Genomic DNA, 20,000 nt, shown 5'->3' on the forward strand with positions numbered 1-20,000 from the left:
GATCGGAAATTTAATCTATACCATTATATGACGTTCAAACGTGTGATACTAAATCCTGTTATTTTTAACGGGCGTAGACACTAGTACATCGTAAAGAGGGCTAAATAATCGTATATATACGATAATTATCGTACGTATGGCAATCTGATGTACGGTGCTCAGTTCTCTCTCTCTTTCACACAGATTCCATTACGTTAGCAACAAGTGAATAGATAAACAAATAGATAAATAAATAAACAGATAAATGAATAAACGAACAAACAAATAAATAAGTAAATATGGATGCAGACCTTAACGGATTTGATAGACTGCAAAGAGCAATATGGCAGCGACACAATAATTTGATGCTCCTTCGCAAGGAAAAAAAGTATAATTTATTTCCTCGATCGTGTAGAGATTCGAATAATTCATATACGAAAAGGATAATGTATCTCGTGAATTATCAACTGAGATAATTTACAGATTTACAGATTTTTATGGGAAAGTTATGATTTCTATTTTGTATTTTCCCGCACTCTGTCGACATGACGTCATTAGTGAGGCGCATTCGGGCATTTCAGGTCGTTACTTGCGGCGATGGTGTAGGGGATAGCGGTTCGAATCCTGCCACCGGCGAAGAGGTACCAAGGGCATGGTGGTTCATTAATTTTCACGCTACAAAGTTCTCTGTGAGGGGCACCGTCCTAGCCTTCTGATAGGAGGGAGTTTGTGACGTTAAAACATATCATCATTCCGTCTGTCTTTTGTGTGTTCACTTCCGTTCCCTTATTTACTCTCCAGCTGGCTGGTTGCCTTTCCCTATCGACGACGACTACCTGAGTCTGACTGACTGACCTGTGGTAGTTCCTCCTCCGGATCTGCGATCATGACGTAGATCGTCATCAGGGAAGAGCAACCCCCACCGGTCATCATTATGATCTCTTAATTACGACGTCCATCGTCGTCATTGTGTCCTCCAGCGCTATATAATATAAGAAAGAGACAAGGGCTCAGAGCTGATCCTTGGTGGAGTCCTACTTCAACTGGGAATAATTCAGTTTCCCCATATTTTGTCCGCACTGATGTTTTTTTTTTTTTTTTATCCTTCATAATGTCATCATTTCCGCCCATCTTTTCATCTTCTCCGTCACTCCTCTCTTTCTTAAGCTCCAGTACTACACTTCTCTAGGGACCCTATCGTACTACGCCTTCTCCAAATCCACAAAACACCAACATGTCTTCCTGTTTCCTTCCAGACATTAATTTTTCCTGTATGATCTGCCTTGCAATAAACGTTGCATCTACAGTACTCGACCCCCTCATGAATCAGAATTGGTGGTTGCGAATTCTGACCATCTCTCTCTCTCTCTCTCTCTCTCTCTCTCTCTCTCTCTCTCAGTCTGCCTTCCGTCACTCTCTCAAGAATTTTCTTGATGTGCTCCAACAGCTTAATACCTCTGCAGTTCTCACAAGTCAATACATCTCCATTCTTCTTACACAACTTAACCATTTTACTTTCCTTCCCAGTGCTTTAATCATTTCTATTTTTACTTCAGATTTTCCTCCTGCCTTGTTATTCTTTCTTTTCTTTATAGCTTTATCCATTTCCCCTCCATTGATATTAGATATTGGCCCTTCCACTGGTAATATTTCACAATGTTCTTCATATTCGTTTTCCATCTTTAACAGATTTGAGAAATATCTCGGGTAAGACTTGTAAATCTATATATACTTATAAATTTCTGATCATCTTGTTTGTAATCTTGCTTGCTTGAAACCGTCACCCAGCCAATCAGAAGAAAATATATGACATCACGACTGAGGACCAGCCAATCAGAAGAGATATGACGTCACGACGGAGGACCAGCCAAGCAGAAGAGATCGGAAGAAGAGATATGACGTCACGACTGAGGACCAGCCAATCAGAAGAAGAGACATGACGTCACGACATCATATGATGCGTAGTGTTCCAAGCAACGACGACATGACGTCACAATCTTCTGCATTTCACTTCTTATAACAATGTATCATTTGAAATGTTATTTGGCCCAACATACATATATCTATTTATATATACTTATAAAATTTTCATATTCAGCATAGTCAACTCTTGAATTAGCATCTATGAGGCATAATGAGTTTATTGAAATATTACGAACCATATGAATCAAACGACATGACATCACAATCTGCATTTCACTTCTTATAACTAATCAAGTCTCTGCCTTCGTCTACTGAATAGAGGTAAGAGCTCTAAATTATACTCAATTTTATATAGAAACTTATTTTCTGTGATTTATACTATACGGTGATAGTGACATAGTTTATCTATCATAAACTTTATATTTATAAACGTTGCTACTCACTCCAAGTCCCATGGGACTCCCTGAATGATAATGAGTAGAACTGGGAGTGGGATGATGAGATGTAACATAAGCATAATTAAGGAGGAGGCTCTCTTTATTTAATTTCTTGAGAACGCCTGTATCCAGTTTACTTTCCTATGAGAGAGCACGAGGACTGCACAAAACTGGTAAGTCTTAAGCTAATAATACATACATACATATACCAAGGCTTTTTCCCCCTTACAAGGGAGGTAGCCAAAAAGGGAAAGGCATAAAAACACTCCCACCCATTTCATCCCTAAATACACTCCACACCCCTCCCACCCTTCCTCTCATCTGAGCACCTCCTGGATGACGGGTCATCCCTGCACCCTGCCCACCGCCCTGGGTCAGAAGCAGTGTCGCAAGACACAGTACATCCACAGCAAGGCCGCTTCATTTAATCGGCGACCCCCCCTCTCCGTCCCCCTTTGCATATAAGGAGAGGACGGGGAGAAATCCCTTAGGGCTGCGTCAAAATTTACTCACACATACTACCCCCCCCCCCACCCCCCCCCGCCCATTCCTCCTCATGCAGTCACAACATCATCCATATACAACCATTCTCCACTCACCTCTGTCTTCCGTCCTCTCCCTTCCTTCCTCAACAGACATTCCCCTCTTCCCCAAAGCCCCCTTCACCCCATCCATCCACCTCATCCTAGGACGTCCCCTCATGTTCACTCCCTCCACATCTGCCTTCCATACCTCTTTTACTAGTCTTACTTCACTCATTCTTTCCATGTGTCCAAACCATCCTAATATTCTTTCATCAACCCTCTCTCCCAAATCCTTTTTCACCCCTGTTCTCCTCACCTCCTCATTTCTCACTCTATCTAGCCTAGTAACCCCCACCATACTTCTCAGACACCTCATCTCAAACACATTCAAACTCCTTCTCTCTTCTTCTCTTATGTTCCACGTTTCTGCCCCATACAGTGCTGTTGGCACGATCACTCCTTCATACAGTCTCCTCTTCGCATCCATTCCCAAATGTCTATTTCTCATTACACTCTTTAAACCACCAAGGCATTTACTCGCTTCTCTCAATCTACATTCTACCTCCACCTTCACTCCACCTTTTCCTGCTACACTTGCACCCAAGTATCTAAAACTATCCACTTCCTCCAGTCGCTCTCCCTTAATGTTCACTTCCAGTCTACTGCCACTTTCACCCCTTGTACATCTCATCACCTTACTTTTACCCACATTTATCTTTAGCTTTCTTCTATCACATACTCTCCCAAACTCTGCCACCAGCTTCCTCAATCCCCTCCTCTGACCCTTGTGGCAAGCTAATAATAATCTGCTTTAAAAAGATTGTGATATGACATGTTAACAATGGGTTGAAGATACACTTCCAGAGCAGAATGAATGCATATTTTGGTAGACAGAAAGATATATTATGGTACAGCATGTACAATTATATGTTGCGCTGAGTAGAGTTAAGCAAAGGGAAAATATTAAAGTGGTTTTAAATAATTCAAATTGTACCAAGAATGTTGTAAATATAAAAGCATCGTCTTAATAAAGATTTTATTGACCATTTTATTAACAACGTATCATTTAAAATTCTATTTGACCCAACAGGTCACGGGTTGTCTAGTATATATATATATATATATATATTATATGTATGTATGTTGGGTCAGATAAAATTTTAAATGATACGTTATAAGAAGTGAAATGCAGAAGATTGTGACGTCATGTCGTCGTTGCTTGGAACACTACGCATCATATGATGTGACGCCATGTCTCTTCTTCTGATTGGCTGGTCCTCAGTCGTGACGTCATATCTCTTCTGATCTCTTCTGCTTAGCTGGTACTCCGTCGTGACATCATATCTCTTCTGATTGGCTGGGTGACGGTTTCAAGCAAGCAAGCAAGATTACAAACAAGATGATCAGAATTTTATAAGTATATAGATTATACAGCGGTGCATATTTATTGTAGAAATCCGTACAAATTATTGTTACACCGTTCCAGGAGAAATGACCTCCCCAATCCCCTCTAAAAAGGGGAAAATATAGAAGAAAAAAAAGATAAAATCCATTCATTTTCCATGTCGGTTGGAGTTGTCACTGTTTTTGAAATATCTAGTCCTGGGTGTGCTCCCGCCAGCGTCCATGATGATGTGACAGTTGTACTGAATAGCCAACAAACAAGAACAAAACTGTTGTGCTTGTGTTTTATTTACCTTACAATAGATTATAGAAACAGAGGGTTGAAATTCTTGGAGGATATTACGACATGGATACTACGGGGATTCTCTTGTATTCATTGTTACACCCTAAGGATTGAAAATAACTCCAAGGTGACTAATATCCTTATTTTTGGTCATTCATTTACAAGATTGGTTTGCAGAAATGTAACTAAATTATGCGAATCTACAAAACCTGAATTCATATCTTATATATAGATTAATTTTGAGTATGTAGTACAAATACATACATACATATACCAAGGCTTTTTCCCCCTTTCAAGGGAGGTAGCCAAAAAGGGAAAGGCATAAAAACACTCCCACCCATTTCATCCCTAAATACACTCCACGACCCTCCCACCCTCCCTCTCATCTGAGCACCTCCTGGATGACGGGTCATCCCTGCACCTTGCCCACCGCCCTGGGTCAGAAGCAGTGTCGCAAGACACAGCACATCCACAGCAAGGCCGCTTCATTTAATCGGCGACCCCCCCTCTCCGTCCCCCCTTGCATATAAGGAGAGGACGGGGAGAAATCCCTTCGGGCTGCGACAATTTTTACTCACATACTACCCCGCCCATTCCTCCTCATGCAATCACACATCATCCATATACAACCATTCTCCACTCACCTCTGTCTTCCGTCCTCTCCCTTCCTTCCTCAACAGACATTCCCCTCTTCCCCAAAGCCCCCTTCACCCCATCCATCCACCTCATCCTAGGACGTCCCCTCATGTTCACTCCCTATATAATATCTCCTCTTTTAATTCACCAGTCGTCTTATAGATCAGTAATTATCCATTCCACTTCGACTCAACTTCCCATATCTCATCAAATTTCCCATATTACTTCGTTTACTGTCGCCACGTCCTCTCTTCCCACTCCCTTATTACCCAAATGCCTCGTCTAATTCCACAACTTTATGTCAACCCTTCTCTTCGGTCTTCCATTGACTTTTGCCATTTTCTTAATCTTCCTCCACTTGATCATTCGTAGAATGCAATTTACACTTTTTATATTTCCCTTCCATCTTGACCATCGCTATCCAATATTCACTCGTCCCTTGGAGCAATGAATATTTCTTGTGAATGTCGACATTATAGCAACCCGATCTCTCAGATTTGAATCAAGTCGCCCGGTGTCACATAAATGCATATAGGATATGTATACTGGCTGTAGGTCTCCAATGGATGTTCTAATTGTTACATAATCTTCTTGTCACACTTCTCTTGTTATATTAGAAAGCTGATTACTTTTTTATTATACAATTTCCTTTAAACAAAACCGAGTTTCGACGAGAAATAATCTAAGACTTCCATTGTTCATTCTGTAACGGTTATTTTTTTAGACAAATATTGGTCAATAAATGTATTTGTATACTTTGCAACCGTTACCTGTATCTGCAAAAAGAGACTCAAATAAAGAGGAAGGGAGAGGGAATAGACCGGTTAAAGTAGGGAGAGATGATGACAAAAAGGAGCAGCACGTACGACTCTGAGCTCTACTCGGTTGCAGTCACTGATTGATTAAACCATAGGCCGCACGAAAATTATTGTTTTTGAAAGTAACAAATTTCATTTGAATATTATAAGAGAACACGCCACCTATATTTCTTCTGTAAATTTCTATTATCACTAAAAGAATTTTAACCATGAATTAGTTTGATAACTGAACCTGCCACCATAATATGTATGAAATTAGTACAAGTTGTATTCTCCTCGTTTGCTTACGTATGTCTATTTAGTAAATTATATTTTTCAGACTTGATGCTGACAGATGAATGTTGAAGGGTGTCATTCTTATATTATTATTATTATTATTTTTCTTTTTTTCTCTAGCAGACCTGGCGAGGGCGGGAGGGTGAGAGGAGAGGGTTGCGTGTCGACGTGACGCTAAGCAGGTCAGCCAACACTTTTTAACCTCCTCCCCCTCCCTTCTACTTTCGCTTTCGATGATGGAAACTTCGAGCCTTTATGAGAGTAGGGAAATTTGCGGAGGGAGGAAAATATACATTGGTGGGGCACAGAACTGTTAATCTGTTTATTGACTACACCATTCGAGTACATGAAAATCATAACATTTCCGGGTCTTCTAAATATACCAATAAATCTAAAACGGGAACTCGAGTGAATAAACTAGCAACATCATAGCTAACAAGATTAAAATCAAAGGAGGGATTTTGACCAGATGGCTATGATGTTGCTAGTTTATTCGCTTGAGTTCCCGTTTTAGATTTATCAATATATTTAGAAAATGAATTAAAGAAATATGATATGCCTCTGCCGGTCCACACAATAATTAGTCTCATTAAGTTATGTGTATTAGGTTCAAAATTTGAATTGAACGGTAAATTTTATATGCAAAAGTTTGGAATGGGAATCCTTTATCTCCTGTTCTAAGCAACTTGTATATGGAATTTTTTGAAAGAGATATTTTGCCTAAAATTATTCCTAACAAAGTCATTTGGTATAGATATGTTGACGATGGCAAATGATCACTTTAACCAATTAGATATTCAAGAAGTTTTAGATCAATCACAGCAATGGTCTGAAAAGTGATTAATGAAATTTAACACAAGTAAATGCACATAGGTAAAAATAACAGTAAGTACGATTACAAGTTATTTGGAAATTCGTTAACAAAAGTGGACAATGAAAAAGATCTCGGCGTAATTATCAGTAACGACCTCAAATCATCCAAGCAGTGTATTTCAGCCTCTGAGAAAGCAAATAAGATTCCGGGACTGATTGCGCGATCTTTTCATTTCAAAAGTTCATCACTCATTAACAAGCTATATAAAAAATCGTTAGTTCGTCCACATTTGGAGTATGCTGTTTCCGTATGGTCACCGAATCTCATTAAAGACATTGACAGATTGGAGAAAGTACAACGGTGAGCCACAAAACTGATTCCAAATATCAAAATAAATCATACGAAAATCGACTAAAGCATATGAATCTGTTTTCCCTAAAAAAACGTAGACTCAGAGGTGATTTGATACAGGTCTTTAAGATTCTAAAGAGAATTGACAACATCAAAAGTGACAAAGTTTTCACATCGAATGAGAATCAGACAAGAAACAATGGTCTCAAACTGTCCGGAAATAAATTCAATTTGGAAGTAGGGAGAAACAACTTTGCCAACCGTGTAGTTGACAGTAGCCGGGTCAGACATCCGGGCGTGATGAGATAATGAGACCCAATGGACCTGTTCTAATTTCCTTCTTGTGTGTACATACAATGTCACTACCACCTTCCTCTGTACCTTTGAAAATGTCTTAAATAGACGAAAACCTTTCATTTTATTTTCCAAGTGATTTTATCACATACACATACACACACACACACACACACACACACACACACATATATATATATATATATATATATATATACATATATGTACATACATGACTATATATACATACATATATGTACACACATGAATATATATACATATATATATATATATATATATTTATGTATATATATACTCGTATACACACACATATATGTACATACATGAATACACACACACACATACACACACACATATATATATATATATATATGTATATATATATATATATATATATATATATATATATATATATAGTCGAATTATAGCGGTACCTTTCGCAAAATCAGAAGGGTAGCATGGGGTAGCATGGGGTAGCGAGAAGGAGATTATTCCTGTGGGGGACGACTTCTCGAGGTCTTTCTAATGGACTCAAAACAGGAAAGCCACGCTACACTAACCTCTTAGAAATGACAGCAAGGTAATTAATTAATCGATTTCTACCCCAGTTAGTGCTGTTACCTAGCGACTTCATTCAGTTGCAAAATAATGCCTTTTTCTTAAATCAACTGTTGTCGGTGAATTCGCCGGATCCCAATATATATATCATTATTTTCATTATTCTATATTTCTTATCGTTAAGGGAATTTTCGTCACAAATAGTTTGATCTTTTAATAATTGTCGTCAAACTTGCGTAGCATCTAGGTGCAGACTTGCAAATCCAATATGGCTGACCTCCAGGAGGGTAATCAATCACACTGGGCTATTATTCCTCCGACATGCTACCTCCAACCTCCATTTGAATGTAACTAGAATAAGACTTCGCTTATTACAGAAACCTAGACATCCCAAGCACAATTCAACAGTATGTCTAACATCCGTATCTAGATTTACACAATCTCTTAGTTCATCCTTCATCTTTGCTAGATGTAACGGAATATTTGAATATTTGAAAATTTGAATTTTGTAACCAACGTCGTTTTTGACTCGAACGAACTCTCAACGGTCGTCGACGCCCAGTGGGATAAGAACATAAGAACGAAGGAGATTGCAAGAGACCATGTGGCCTACACTAGGCAGTTCCATGTCCATTAAAACCTGTCATCCCCATGCATAAAGTTGTCTAACCGTTTCTTAAAACAACTTAATCTAAATTTGTCCAGTTTAAATCCATTACTGCGAGTCCTGACCTGTTGTCTTGATATGATGACCTTGCCTGTGTCGAATCCATGACAGAGTCCCATAAGGTCATAATCCCATTGGTAAAAATCCCACGCCAATTAACCTAGGCCTATATTCATTAATGAATTTATCAAATGAAATTATACTTTAACATACAGTGTTTATTAATACTATCAACATCCTGGAATATTATGTGTGGGATTATGAACAATGGGATAATATTGACTATGGCATTTTGATTCGTGGGCTTTTGATATATGGTTACAAATTTTAATTGTTCAAATCTCCAAACAACAAATGATCTTTCCGTCATATGCTGTTGAATAAGTCCTTAGAGACGTCTAGATGTCTGCAACGGAAGTCATATTGTCGTTATTCAAATGGAGGTTGGAGGTACATTTGCTATTGTGTTTGCGAATTTTGATGATTAACATTATATCATCTTGATACTTGGTATCTTTATAATTACTTTTGTCGATTAATTTGTAAAATTAGGTTCTTTAAGGAAGAAAGAATAAAATGAAGACATTGTATTTGATGTAGATACTTTGCAATAAATGAAATGCGCCAAAAAGGGTGAGTTTGGACAAGAAAGATTTACATTTTGGTGGAAATATGTTGTTGTCAGAAATATAATCTATGTGTAACAGCTGTTTCATACAACTGTGCTCATGCATGGATGACAAAAACACTAATTTTTAGATTCTCACATTGGGAAAGACGTCATTAATCCCACAATGCACCGCGCTCCATTGCCGTCATTATTTTCATGATGTTGATAGAAAACGCTATTTTTGTATATATACATTTTAAGTTTCCTGATTATCTCCATCGAGTTTTTGGTCCTCAAAATACAGAAATATGTTTTCATCACCAAAAATCAAGGAAAAAGTTGCCTACGCGCGATGACCATACACAAGGACCGAAAAATCTTCCCGCGCTCTGATGCCGACGTTATGACGTCACGTCGCATCAAAATCCATCATATTTTTTTTATATTTTTAAAACATCTTTCTCTAAATTTCTGAGAATGTTTCGTTCAACACAATTGTCAAAATTCATCGTCTTTTAACGTTTCTCTGTACATGTATTTAAGGATTTTCTCAGAATGTTTCGCTCAGTTTTAATAAGAACCCAATTGTCAAAATTCATCGTCTTTTCTATATTCTTAAACATTTTTCTCTGCACGGCTTTCTCAGAATGTTTCGTTCAGTGTTACGTAAGGCCACGTGCTGATCTGGAAATTTCGCTCCCATGACCATGACCATCTTCACATTTGGCCAAAATACCGTCGATTTCCATCTTCACACAAAGTACAAATGCCGTCGATTTCCTCCTTCACACAGGGCAAAAATACCGTCGATTTCCATCAACACAACTAGGCAAAAATACCGTCGATTTTCATGTTTACACTAGGCAAAACTGTCGTCGATTTCCATCTTCACACAAAGTACAAATGCCGTCGATTTCCTCCTTCACACAGGGCAAAAATACCGTCGATTTCCATCAACACAACTAGGCAAAAATACCGTCGATTTTCATCTTTACACTAGGTAAAATTGTCGTCGATTTCCATCTTCACACTAAGCAAAAATGCCGTCGATTTTCTCCACACAGGGCAAAAATGCCGTCAATTTTCATCTTCACACTGGGCAAAAATACCGTCGATTCCCTCCTTCACACTAGGCAAAAATGCCGTCGATTTTCTCCACACAGGGCAAAACTGACGTCGATTTTCATCTTCACACTAAGCAAGAATACCGTCGATTTTCTCCTTCACACAGAACAAAAATGCAGTCGATTTTCATCTTCACACTAGACTAAAATACCGTCGATTTCCTCCTTCACACTAGACAAAACTGCCGTCGATTTCCATCCTCACACTTGGCAAAACTGCCGTCGATTTCCATCTTCAAACTAAGCAAAAATGCCGTCGATTTTCTCCTTCAAAAAGGGAAAATGCCGTCGATTTTCATCTTCACACTAGGCAAAAATACTTGGTTTGACCGTGTGAATTTATTTTCAAACACGTTGGACAAACCGTTTATCAAACCTGGTTTGCCAGTGTGAATGTGTTTTCAAACACGTTTGACAAACCTTTTTCAAACCTGGTTTGACCGTGTGAATAGTTTTTCAAACACGTTTGACAAGCCGCTTGCCAAACCTAGTTTGCCCGTGTGAATGTGTTTTCAAACACGTTTGACAAACCATTTGTCAAACCTGGTATGATCTTGTGAACGGTCTCGCAAACACGCTTGACAAACCTTTTTCAAACCTGGTTTGCTTGTGTGAATGTATTTTCAAAACCGTTTGACAAGCCGTTTGTTAAACCTGGTTTGACTGTGAGATCGGTTTCTCATACACGTTTGACAAACCGTTTTTCAAACCTGGTTTGCCCGTGTGAATGTGTTTTCAAACACGTTTGACAAACCATTTTTCAAACCTGGTTTGACCGTGTGAATGCATTTTCAAACACGTTTGACAAGCCGCTTGCCAAACCTAGTTTGCCCGTGTGAATGAATTTTCAAACACGTTTTACAAACCATTTGTCAAACCTGGTTTGATCTTGTGAACGGTCTTGCAAACACGTTTGACAAACCTTTTTTCAAACCTAGTTTGCTCGTGTGAATGTATTTTCAAAACCGTTTGACAAGCCGTTTGTCAAACCTGGTTTGACTGTGAGATCGGTTTTTCATACACGTTTGACAAACCGTTTTTCAAACCTGGTTTGCCCGTGTGAATGTGTTTTCAAACACGTTTGACAAACCATTTTTCAAACCTGGTTTGACCGTGTGACTGCATTTTCAAACACGTTTGACAAGCCGCTTGCCAAACCTAGTTTGCCCGTGTGAATGAATTTTCAAACCCGTTTGACAAACTATTTGTCAGACCTGGTTTGACCGTGTGAACGTTTTTTAAACAAGTTTGACAAACCATTTTTCAAACCTGGTTTGCCCGTGTGAAAAAGAGGGCGGCGACCCGTCTTCGGCAGCCAGACATAGGGGGCGGCGACCCGTCTTCGGCAGCCAGACATAGGGGGCGGCGACCCGTCTTCGGCAGCCACACAGAGGGGGCGGCGACCCGTCTTCGGCAGCCAGACAGAGGGGGCGACGACCCGTCTTCGGCAGCCAGAAGAAGGGGGCGGCGACCCGTCTTCGGCAGCCAGAAGGAGGAGCGGCAACCCATCTTCGGCAGCCAGACAGATGGGGCGGCGACCCGTCTTCGGCAGCCAGACGGGGAGGGCGGTAAACCGTTTTCGGCAGCCAGAAGGAGGGGGCGGCGACCCATCTTCAGCAGGAAGACAGATGGGGCGGTGACCCGTCCTCGGCAGCCAGACATAGGGGGCGGCGACCCGTCTTCGGCAACTAGAAAGCGGGGGCATCGACCCGTCTTCGGCAGCCAGACAGAGGGGGCGACGACCCGTCTTCGGCAGCCAGAGAGAGGAGGCGGCAACCCGTTTTCGGCAGCCAGAAGGAGGGGGCGGCGAACCGTCTTCGGCAGCCAGACACAGGGGGCGGCGACCCATCTTCGGCAGCCAGACATAGGGGGCGGCAACCCGTCTTCGGTAGTCAGACAGAGGGGTCGGCGACCCGTCTTCGGCAGCCAGACATAGGGGGCAGTGACCCGTCTTCGGCAGCCAGACATAGGGGGAGGCGACCTGTTTTCAGCAGCCAGACAGAGGGGGCGGCGACCCGTCTTCGGCAGCCAGTCACAGAGAGCGGCGACCCGTCTTCGGCAGCCAGACAGCGGGGGCGGCGACCCGTCTTCGGCAGCCAGACAGCGGGGGCGGCGACCCGTCTTCGGCAGCCAGAGAGAGGGGGCGGCGACCCGTCTTCGGCAGCCAGAGAGAGGGGGCGGCGACCTATCATCGGCAGCCAGACAGAGGGGGCGGCGACCCGTCTTCCGGGCGTCTGGCCGGTAAGGGGAGATTGGGATGAGTCGGGCGTCTGACTGGAAGTCTACTACTCACAGTGTTGGTCGACGTTCGTTCCGCAGATCCTGTGGAATGCCAAGGGCCAAATGGTCCCCCCCCCCCCGTGAACTCGAGGAACTGACTCGTGCAAAGGCCCCCCTTGTCCGCACAGTCTCAAAGTCCACTCGGAGATGTTGAAAAGAAGGGAGGAGGACGCAAGAGACCATAGGGCCTACACTTGGGAGTTTAATTTCCATTACCACCTGTCTAGTGGCTAGGCAGGAGTTTGGGAACTTACATAAGAACATAAGAAGAGCATAGTAACATAAGAACATGGAGAAGGAGGCTGCAGGAGACCATAGTGCCTACACTTGGGAGTTCTATGCCGTTGTCTAGGCAGGAGTTTGGGAACTTACATAAGAACATAATAACACAAGAAAAGCATAATAACATGACGAAGGAGGCTGCACGCAAGAGACCATATGACCACGTGGCCCTCCCCAGGGGCGCTGCTGCCACCGCAGCTGTACACTGGAGGGCGACGGGGAGGGGAGGAGACCCGTTGTCGCCGCCGTCAAAGGAAGGTCGAGGGTCAGGTGGACGAGGAGGACCACGACGAGGAGGAGGAGGTGGAGGAGGAGGAGGAAGGAAAACACATGGTAAATAAATAAATAGATAATTGCGTGTGTGTGACTTTGGGCTATTTTAATGAAAAAATATTATAGAAACCTAATTTATTATGAAGAATAAAAGATTAAGCATGATTTTTGCCAGTCTATCATAATTATCAGCTGTTGTCTAACATATTACCATGTGACGTCATGTCACGCGGTCGTGAAAACATTTCACATAATATACTAAAATGGGCATAATTCACCCATGATATTGGGCTATTCTATTGAAAAATCATTATCAATCAATTCTATCATGAAGAATAAAAGATTAATCATGTTCTTTGCCAGTCTAGCTGCTTAGCACAGTTTTTAGTTGTCTAATATATTCCCGTGTGACGTCATGTCGCGCGGTCGTGAAAACATTTCCCATAATTAACTAAAAAGGTTATAATGTAGGTTATTTCAATAAATAAGGTGGTTAGTGATGAAGAGGCGTTGGCGTTCACACGTTGGTTTATTTCAAGGCACAAAGGAAATATGCACAAGCACTCTCACTGTCGCTCGTCAACCTTTCTCAATGCTGACCCGCTTGGAACTCTGCGTACGTGACATGACTTCACGCTGGAATAGCGCACTCAAGGGCAGTTGTCAATAATTAATTTTCTATAATTATTCCTTCCACACAGAAATATACATACATCCAATTTCAGTTATACAATAATTCAATTTTGAGAATAATAATCTATATCCCATTTATTCAACTTTGGCATTATAAATAAAATGATATTTAACTTTGTAATTAGAAAATGGTAATTAGACAAAGTTCCAGAAGTTTCCGTCACTCACATACGAACACACACACACATGACGCATCACTTTTTACGTTCTATATTAATGCAATAATTTTAGATTCTATAATACAATACTGATTCAACCATGACAATGGGCTATTTAATGAAAAATATATTATAAAAACCTAACTTATCATGAAGAATAAAAGATTAAGCATGATTTTTGCCAGTCTAGCATGATTTTTTAAATTATTGCCTAATATATTCCCGTGTGACGTCATGTCGCGCAAGCGTGAAAACATTTCACACAATATACTAAAATGGGCATAATTCACCCATGACATTGGCTGATTCTAATGAAACAACATTATAAAAATCTAAGTTATAATGAAGAATAAAAAATTAAGCATAATTTTTGCCAGTCTAGCATAATTTTTAGTTGTTGTCTAATATATTCCCGTGTGACGTCGTGTCGAGCAGTGGTGAAAACATTTCACATAATTTCAATAAATAATTCATCCATGAAATTGGGCTATTTCAATGAAAAATATTATAGAAACAGATTTTTCTTGAGGAATAAAAAAAAAGCGTTATTTTCGCCAGTCTAGCATGACTTTTAAGTTGTCAAACATATTCCCGCTTGAGAATCTATTATTTTTTGTCCGTGCTCTGACCGTATCGAGTAATGTGGTTTCCATTGTATTTTTTTTTTTTTTAGCTGAAAACAGTGTCTAGGCGATATTACGTTATTTTATGCTATATTCAGGTTTACTATTGTAAAGTGAAGAGTTACTTTGGACAGGGCAGACAAACAATGCATGAATGCAAATCTAAAAACGATAATTGGAAATCAAGGATATATTTGGAACTATATATGAATTTAAGTCTAAGTATGTAATTGGAGATTAGGAGACGGGATCTCACGAGTGTTGTTCCTTCGCTGTATACTACAATGAGGTAAATATAATTAGGTAAACGCACACACGGCTTTCGTCCTTTCACTCTCATCTCGCCTTATGTTGACTGACGCGTTGAGGCTGACTTGCCCGGCGTTGATGTAGACCCACTCTTGTTGCACGGAGTCGTGCGCCCGCTTGACGCTCTACAAAAATTAATATTCCAGAGGGAAACTTAGCATCCTTATCTAAAACTATAACAAAAAACATTTAAGATATATTTTACCAGGGAAGGGGAAATAATATATGTCAAACATCCTAAGAAATAGAAGAAAATAAATATAACTCCTGCGACTATGGCTGTCGTCCCCATTTTGTACCTCTCTCTTGCCATCCACCTTAATTAAAAGTCGACATTTTAGTTAAATCGCCGACATTCTTGCGGGTCAGAGGCAACGCAGCATTTTTATGCTTGGGGATCAATGTCCATTCAGAAAAGAATGCTAATTATTTTCACTTTCAATAGAATCGCCCTTTTTCGTTAGATAATTTACATATTTCTAGTACCGTAATGATTCTAAGTAAAACAAGAAATGATGATAATATTGATTATCATGGGAACAATGATTATAATAGTAATAGCAATATATAATTAATTACATTAATAAAAATAGTAATGACAAGAACAATGATGATGATTGATAATAATGATGATGATGATAAAAATAAATGATGACGGAGACGACGACGACGATGATAACGATAAATGATGTAGAGTTGATCAAACAATCCCGGGGAGACGTTTAAAGTGCCATCACCGTACCATACCGAAGAATTTAATCAATTTCTCAGGTTGCTGTTGTTTGAACAAAGCACTATGATCCGATCATTGTTGCCAAAACTGATGTCAGCCATAATCCAAGGGTGCCCCCCCCACTCCCTTGTTTTGTCTTGATGTAAGGAGGATCAGGTAGGGTAAGGTCTGTAGCACTACGAGGGAGGTAAGCCCGGCTGGCTTGTAAAGACGCTGCCAGCCAGCCTCTCAATCCTCCTTTTGATGCTCGGCTCGGCTCCTCCTCCGGAAGATGTCCACGAAGATGGCGGCTGGGGGGAGAGTTGTTCGTGGCATATCATTCGCGACGTCGTCCCTTCCAAAGTTTCTTTGGCGGCGATGCGCCTAATCCTGGACACCGATTGCTGGACCTTAACCCTTGCAGGATTTAGTCTGAAATTTCGACATTTTGTCGCAGTCGACATTCTGTCGTTTCGGCATTCTGTCGTTTCGACGTTCTGTCTTTCGACATTATGTCGTGCACCGTATGACATCATGTAGCTCTCGCAGTACAAAAACCTCATAAACTGTTTTATTTCGTGTTTATCACTTTATGAAATCATATTTCCATTCTTTATAAAAGATACATATTTGAATAAATTATAAAATCAAAACTAAACAGATTAACACAAACCAACGCAAAGTAACCTTTCGCACGTTATGACGTCATGTCGCTCTTGCAGTACAAAAATCTTATAAACCGTTATATTTCGTGTTTATCACCATATGAAATTATATTTCACGGAGTTTTTGCATAAAATAAATATTTTGAATAAATTACAAAATGAAAATTAAATAGATTAACACAAACCCATGCAAAGTAACCTTTCGCGCGTTATGACGTCATGTCGCTTTCGCAGTACAAAAATCTTATAAACTGATATATGTTATGTTTATCACGTTACGATATTATATTTCACGTTTTTACATAAAAGAAATATATTCGAATAAACTAAAAAATGAAAACTAAATAAACTAACACAAACCCATGCAAAGTAACCTTTCGCTCTTTATGACGTCATTTCGCTCTCCCGGTACAAAAGTCTTATCAACTGTTATATTTCGTGTTTATCACTTTATGAAATTAAATTTTACGTTTTTTACATAAAAGAAATATATTCGAATAAACTACAAAAAGAAAACTAAATAGATTAACACATACCCATGCAAAGTAACCCTTCGCTCGTTATGACGTCATGTCGCTCTCGCAGTACAAAAATCTTATAAATTGTTATATTTCGTGTTTATCACTTTATGAAATTGTATTTCATGTTTTTTATATAAAATAAATATATTTGAATAAATTACAAAATTAAAACTAAATAGATAAACACAAACCCACGCAAAGTAACATTTCGCTCGTTATGACGTCATGTCGCTCTCGCAGTACAAAAATATGATAAACTGTTATATTTCGTGTTTATCACTTTATGAGATTATATTTCATGTTTTTTACATAAAAGAAATATATTCCAATAAACTACAAAATGAAAACTAAATAGATTAACACAAACCCAAGAAAAGTAACCTTTCACGCGTTATGACGTCGTGTCGCTCTCGCAGTACAAAAATCACACAAACTGTTATATTTCGTATTTATCACTTTATGAAATTCTATTTCACGTTTTTATATAAAAGATACATATTTGAATATATTACAAAATTAAAACTAAATAGATTAACACAAACCCGCGCAAAGTAACCTGACACTCGTTATGACATCATGTCGCTGTCGCAGTACAAAAATCTCAAAAACTGTTATATGTCATGTTTATCACTTTATGAAATTATATTTAACGTTTCTTATATAAAAGAAATATATATGAATAACTTACAAAATGAAAACTAAATAGATAAACACAAACCCACGCAAACTAACTTTTCGCTCGTTATGACGTCTTGTCGCTCTCCCAGTACAAAAATCTTATAAAATGTTATATTTCGTGTTTATCACTATATGAAATTGTATTTCACGTTTTTTATATCAAAGAAATATATTTGAATTAATTACATAATCCAAACTAAATAGATTAACACAAGCCCACGCAAAGTAACTTTCGCACGTTATGACGTCATGTCGCTCTCGCAGTACAAAAATCTTATAGACTGTTATATATCGTGTTTATCACTTTATAGAATTATATTTCACGTTTTTTATATAACAGAAATATGTTGAATAAATTACAAAATGTAAACTATATAGATTAACACAAACCCTAGGAAAGTAACCTTTCGCACGTTATGACGTCATGTCGCTGTCGCAGTACAAAAATCTTATTAACTGCTATATTTCGTGTTTATCACTTTATGAAATTATATTTCACGTTTCTACATAAAATGAATATATTCGAATAAGCTACAAAATGAAAACTAAATAGATTAACACAAACCCATGTAAAGTAAACTTTCGACCATTATGACGTCATGTCGCTCTCGCAGTACTAAAATGTTATAAACCGTTGTATTGCGTGTTTATCACTTTATGAAATTATATTTCACGTTTTTTATATGAAAGAAATATACATTAATAAATTACAAAATGACCTTTCGCTCGTTATGACGTCATGTCGCTCTCGCAGTACAAAAATCTTATAGATTGTTATATTTCGTGTTTATCACTTTATGAAATTGCATATCACGTTTTTTACAGAAGAGAAAATTATATGAATAAATTAAAAAATGAAAACTAAATAGATGAACACAAACCCACGCAAAGTAACATTTCGCTCGTTATGAAGTCATGTCGCTCTCGTAGCACAAAAATTTTATCAACTGTTATATTTCGTGTTTATCACTTTATGAAATTATATTTCACGTTTTTTACATAAAAGAAATATATTCGAAATAACTACAAAATGAAAACTATATAGATTTACACAAACCCACGCAAAGTAGCCTTTCGCTCGTTATGACGTAATGTCGCTCTCGTAGTACAAAAATCTTATAAACTGTCATATTTCGTGTTTATTACTTTATGAAATTATATTTCACGTTTTTATATAAAAGAAATATATTTGAATAAATTACAAAATTAAAACTAAATAGATTAATACAAACCCACGCAAAGTAACCTTTCGCGCGTTATAACGTCATGTCGCTCTCGTAGTACAAAAATCTTATAAGCTGTTATTTATTGTGTTTATCACTTTATGATATTATATTTCTCGTTTTTTATATAAGAAAATATATTCGAACAAACTACAAAATGAAAACTAAGTAGATTAACACAAACCCACACAAAGTAACCTTTCGCACGTTATGACGTCATGTCGCTCTTGCAGTACAAAAATCTCATAAACTTTAGGAAATTATATTTCACCTTTTTATATGAAATAAAAACATTTGAATAAATTACAAAATGAAAACTAAATAGATTAACACAAACTCACGCAAAGTAACCTTTCTTGCAGTACAAGAATCTCATAAACTGTTATATCTCGTGTTTATTACTTTATGAAATTATTTTTCACGTTTTTTATATAAAAGAAATATATTTGAATAAATTACAAAATGAAAACTAAATAGATTAATACAAACCCATGCAAAGTATCCTTTCGCGCGTTATTGCATCATGTCGCTCTCGCAGTACAAAAATCTTATAAACTGTTATATCTCGTGTATATCACTTTATGAAAATATGTTTCACGTTTTTTATATAAAAGAAATATGTTTGACTTAAAAAAACTAAAACTAAATAGATTAACACATGAATAGTCCTTAACCTAACCATACCCCACCTTAACCCTGAACCCTAACCAGAATATATATTTCTAAATGATATAAGTTATCCAAGTACCTGGAGGGATAAGGTATCAGAATATCTATATATGGTTATGGGGGCCTCCTATCTCCCATTTCTTGATGTTCTGGTGAAAGAGGGAGAAGAAACTTTCAACACCTCGGTTTATGTTA

The 20,000-nt window shown here is 38.5% G+C and overlaps 1 protein-coding gene across 1 annotated transcript in view; it reads left to right on the plus strand.

Moving 5' to 3' along the window:
* LOC143030424 (uncharacterized) overlaps positions 1 to 20,000 on the plus strand; it is a 24,828-nt gene that overhangs the window by 3,055 nt on the left and 1,773 nt on the right. The window lies entirely within an intron of this gene.

The sequence above is a fragment of the Oratosquilla oratoria genome, chromosome 12, assembly GCF_046742065.1.
Source record: "Oratosquilla oratoria isolate Oo_2021 chromosome 12, ASM4674206v1, whole genome shotgun sequence".
Lineage (NCBI taxonomy): Eukaryota > Metazoa > Arthropoda > Malacostraca > Stomatopoda > Squillidae > Oratosquilla > Oratosquilla oratoria.